The sequence below is a fragment of the Lepisosteus platostomus genome, chromosome 5, assembly GCF_059453375.1.
Source record: "Lepisosteus platostomus isolate fLepPlt1 chromosome 5, fLepPlt1.hap1, whole genome shotgun sequence".
Lineage (NCBI taxonomy): Eukaryota > Metazoa > Chordata > Actinopteri > Semionotiformes > Lepisosteidae > Lepisosteus > Lepisosteus platostomus.
Window position 1 is genome coordinate 63283546 of NC_142615.1, and position 5552 is coordinate 63289097.

General features: G+C 46.1%; 1 long non-coding RNA gene across 1 annotated transcript; it reads left to right on the forward strand.

The window, feature by feature from the left end:
* The first annotated feature begins 1229 nt into the window (after positions 1-1229).
* LOC148670969 (uncharacterized) lies at positions 1230-5304 on the forward strand. The gene is made up of 4 exons (XR_015936649.1): positions 1230-1538; positions 4549-4644; positions 4788-5021; positions 5171-5304. It is a non-coding gene; the product is annotated as an uncharacterized LOC148670969 (long non-coding RNA).
* Positions 5305-5552: the final 248 nt, after the last annotated feature.

Below are 5552 nucleotides of genomic sequence, written 5' to 3' on the forward strand. Positions count from 1 at the left end.
CAAAATTTCCCTTTAGTTGTACAATTCCATATTAATATTCCATATGAAGTGGATTTAAACATGCACAGTAGAGATACAGATTCAATGAAGCAGTCGTTTCACTAACATCTAATGCTCCACAAGTGCCACTTATTGATCATATTTAGCCAGCAAACTGCATACCTCAATGCACCGCACAACCTTTACTGTATTAGGAAGAAATACTGCGAGCTGCTGCACACAGAGATCAGGGGCTCGCTGTTACGCTGGGTGGATGGAGATCACAGTCACACCCACATGACACTGCCCTGTCCATCTGCTCCTCTAGCGTCTCTCAGGGGAGAGATGGGCTCATGATTCTCTGCAGCGGCTCACAGAGGGGGTCACTGCGCAGGAAGCCCTGGACGTACCCTGCTCGCCCACACGCTGCAGGGCAGAGCCAGGCAGCAGGCTGGGCTCACTGGCCTGGAGAGAGAGACACAACAGGCTGGACTGCTCGCAGTAAGAGTTCACACCTGGACAGTGAAATCCTCTGCACCATGTGGAGCTGTGACTGTGACACCCCTTTGTCAAAACACAGCTGGAGATGATCCTGGAGCCAAATAACTCCCAACAATTAAACAGCTGGATGGGCCAGCTGGCCTCCTCTTGTTTGTCACCATTATGCTCCAAGATTATAAAAAAAAATCTCTGTCAGCCCAAAATAACACTGTAAGTCACCTCTTCTACAACACCAAACCTTCCCCAAACAATAACCACCAAAGAAATAAAATTGCAGCTGGTTTATAACTGAAGCTCTAAACCACACCCTCTAACAACCCTAATCACACCCCCTAACAACCACAACCCTGCAGCTCAGATCAAGGAAGTTTCACTAGAAACAGACTCACTGCAGCTCCGTCTCTACTGCTCCTCTCTGTGCAGTTTTTACTTGTCAGAATAATGGCAGAAGGCAGTATTTTTCAGTTTCTCAGGACCAGTTCAGCTGCTCAGTGTGTCTTTATTTGCTGAAGGATCCAGTGACTCTGCTCTGTGGACACAGTTACTGTATGGGCTGTATTAAGAACCACTGGGATCAGGAAGATCAGACTGGGATCTACAGCTGCCCCCAGTGCAGACAGACCTTCACCGCAAGGCCTGATCTTGGCAGAAACACCATCCTGGCTGAAGTGGTAGAGAAATTGAAGGAGACAGGGTGCAGTGGTCCTTCTCCTGCTCACAGTCCTGCTGGCCCTGGAGACGTGCTGTCTGCACTGGGAGAAAGAGGGGAGCATCACGTCTGCACTGGGAGAAAGAGGGGAGCTGTGAAATCCTGTCTGGTGTGTCTGGCCTCTTACTGTCAGACTCACCTTCAGCCTCACTATGAAGCTGTTCCATTGAAGAGACACAAGCTAGCTGATGCCACAGGACAACTGCAGGAGAAGATCTGCTCCACTCATGACAAACTGCTGGAGGTCTACTGCCATACTGATGAGAAGTGTGTTTGTTATCTCTGTGCAATGGATGAACACAGAGGCCATGATACTGTCTCAGCTGCAGCAGGAAGGACTGAGAAACAGGTGAGGACTTTGAGTTTGTATTGAGTGTCTATACAAGATGTTAAAGTTTGTATCTGTATCTGTAATGCTGTATCTCTCCACTGCTGAGTCCTTCTCATGTACTCAGCTGTGATCCACACAGGTTATGTCTCTGAAGTGTCTCCTGTTCTTCTGTCTGTTGTTCATTATCTCCTCCTCCTCCTCACCTTCACTGTTTCTCTCTTTACTGTCCTCATGTAGCACCGATGAACCTGTACAACTACACAGCACACTGAACACCTCTAGAACAGACTGCACCCTCATTAATGCACAGCACACTGAACACCTCTAGAACAGATTGCACCCTCATTAATGCACAGCACACTCAACACCTCTAGAACAGACTGCACCCTTCATTAATGAAGTCCTACTTTAATTTCACCACAATAGTATTATTATTAATAAAAAAATATATTTTGATATGGAATCTTTACAATGGCTTCTCAAAGCACTTTACAGAACAGAGAGATGCACAGTGAGAGGAGATAGTAGACAGGGGTTTGATAAAACAGTAGAAAAGCAAAGGGGCAGAAACAGACCCAGTTAAATTAAAGCTCTTAATGAATAGAAGATTGTGAGTCTGAATTTAAAAGAGCTCAGGGAAGGTGAGTTATGATATCCACAGGGATAGAATTCCAGAGCTTTGGGGCGCAGCAGGAGAAGCCCTGTCACCCAGAATGCTGACTTTGGAGACAGACAGGAGACCATAATTAGAAGAGTGAAGGTTGTGAGGTGGGGAGTAGGATGTAGTAGCTCTGGCAGGTACTGAGGTGTCAAACCATGCAGAGGCTTTTAGGGGAGCATGAGGACTTTGAAGTCGACACAAAACCTGATAGGAAGCCAGTGCAGGGACTCCAGGACAGGAGTAATGGGATCACTTGCACTAGACCTGGTGAAGACTCTGGCTGCCAAATTCTGGACATACTGTAGTTTGTTCAGTGTGGGCTTAGATGCTCCACTGAGTGGAGCGTTACAGTAGTCAAAGCGTTACAACTATAGAGCGGTACAGTATTATCAACACAATTAGGAACTCCTGGCCTCACAAGTGCATGTCATTGGCGCTTCCCTACCATCCTAACACCCCTTCCATCCTCAGGACCATTAACGACAACTTCCCCATCCTACAGGATGATCCCTCCACTGGTACCCTTTTTCTGACCACCCCATGATCTCATCTCATATCACCAACCACCTAATCTGCATCACCTTTTTGTTCACAGCTCCCTTGACTGCCCTCAGCAACCATCCACACCAGGCACTTTCCCTTGCAACAGAGCTCGATTCATCACCTGCAAGTACATATCTAACACCACACTCATTCAAGGCCTCTCAGGACAATTCCAGATCACTCAGATGACGTCTTGTACCTCCAGTAATCTTATTTGGTGCCTCTCTTGCAGAAAATGCCCAGCCAGGTTGACTCGGAGACCGCATCAGAGAACATGTTAGGGCTTTGAGGATCAAAGATTTCTCCAAGCCCATAGTTTCTTATTTCACCTCTAATGGCCATGATCACACTAATCTCTGTATCCTCAAAGAAGGGTTTCTTAACTCCTATTGCAGAAAGACATTCAAAACCCAAATTATCCTGAAACTAGGATCACACCTTCCGAGATAAGGTTACTGGATTTCTGTGCCAATAAACTTGTCTTCTTGCAGTTTAAATGAAGGAAATTATGAGTCATACATGTGTTTATGTCCGAGAAGCAATTGGAGCAGAGACATGTCAGTGTCAGTTAAGTATGGACGTACTGTACTGTAGATTTGAGTATCATCAGAACTCATACATGATGAAGGGTAGGGGGCCCAGTGTCAACCCCTGAGGAAGACCAGACTTAATGAGTCCAATTTCCGAGCTACAATTGCCAAGAGACAAAGTGCAAGTAATCAGTGAGGTAAGACTGGAACCATTTAAGAACAGTGTCAGAAACTCCAAACACAGTCTCAAGACAAGAAAGTGTGATGTCATGGCTGACGGTGTCGAAAGCAGCACTGAGTTCAGTAAGAATGAGGATAGAAAGAGAATGAGAATCAGAAGCCATTAGAAGTTCGTTAGTGACTTTGAGCAGGCCAGTTTCTGTGCTGTGAAGTTGTCTGAAACCAGATTGGTGAGGTTAAAATAGGTTATTTAACTGAAATGTAACAGCTCGTTCTAAAAGATTTGCAAGAAAGGTTAACTTGGATATAGGGTGAAAGTTGTTCAGGCTGTCCAGAGCCATGATTCTTTTTCACACATAGGGGTAACAGCAGCAGTTGTGAAGGCCACTGGTTCCACATCAGTACTCAAGGATTCATTTATTATATTGAGGACTATGGGGGAGAAAGCAGTGAAACAGGATTGAAATAAAGTGCTGGGAAGGGGCTCCAATAGGCAGGTGGTGGATTTCATACACAAAAACCAGTTAACTGTGGTATAATACCTTCACCTGCTTTATTGAATACAAGACTCACACTGGGCTATGCTGGAGTCAGATCTGACACAGAACATGTTTCTAGGAAGCAGACAGGATGTGAGATGTGGTCGGACACATGGTCTGCCTGGCCCAGAACTTAAGCCAGTGGTCAAGCACGTCAGCCACAAACTAGTAGCACTCGGACTCATCAGCACTGCTGAAGTCCTCTGTTTTGTGGTGCAGAGAGAAGTCCAGACACTATATTTAGATGTCAGAATGAAAACTGAAGTCTCTAGATTGTGTTTCAGGTATACTTTCTGTGTTTTTAGATTTCACTTCACATACAGATGTGCAGACCCAGGTGTGAGGTGTAAAACTCGAGCAGAAGGTGGAGACTCGTGCTCTGCTGAGCTGCACATGCTGCCGGTGTAGATTAGACATGAAACAGGAGCATGTCAGACAGGACCAGGAAACACGTCTCATGTGGATAAGACATCAAGGGTACAGAGTGTGAATTTTCCAGGGTGACTCTAAGGGGTGTCTCTGTGATGCGAGTCTCTTACAGCAGAAATGTCCTGAGTGTCTCTGTTTCTCCACAGAAGCAGCTGGGGGCGACACAGACACAAACCCAGCAGAGAATCCAGGAGAGAGAGAAGGAGCTGCAGGAGCTGAGACAGGCTGTAGAGTCACTCAGAGTGGGTATTCACCAGAGGAGTGGACACACTGACACATTTCCAAAGTTGGACACTGGACAGTACCCTTAGAAAACACAACATACAGCATAATGTAGTTTGAGTGTTTTTCTGTGTAATAATCCACTGTGTGTCTCCTCCCTCAGAGCTCTGCACACACAGCAGTACAGGACACTGACAGGATCTTTACTGAGCTGATCCAATCCATTAAGAGAACATGCTCTGAGGTCACAGAGCTGATCAGAGCTCAAGAGAGCGCTGCCGTGAGTCAGGCTGAAGGACTTCTAGAGCGACTGGAGAAGGAGATCACTGAGATGAAGAGGAGAGATGCTGAGCTGAACCAGCTCTCACACACAGAGGATCACATCCATTTCCTCCAGGTAACATCACTGCTCTGTGACTCTGCAGTACGGAAGGGTGTCTCTCACACAAAGCTCTCAAATGGAGCTGCTCCTGGTATCCCCCCTGGAATGTGTCTTTGAGCCCCTTGTGTTAGACTGGATACTCCTCTTTCTCTTCTCTGCTGCAGAATTTCCAGTCTGTCTGTGTCCCTCCTGGAGCTGGAGACTCACCCAGCATCCCTGTTTGTCCACACTTCTCTCCTGAGCCAGTGAGGAGAGCTGTCTCTGCACTGAAAGAGCGACTGGAGGACATCTGCAAGAAGGAATCAATAAAGATTTCCACGACAGGTTAGTGGAGAAACACACTGGTATCTTTCTGGATAGCCTGTTTTTCTCTTATATTGTTACTGGATTTTCTGTGCAGTGAATGTATTTATCAAAACAGTTTATCAGTCAATAATTTAATTTCTAAGTCAAATATCTCAAATATCTGGAAGCTTTCAGAGGGGCTACAGTCCCAATATAGTAGTTAAAATAGTGGCTACAGACCCAGTACAGCAGAACAGTCCT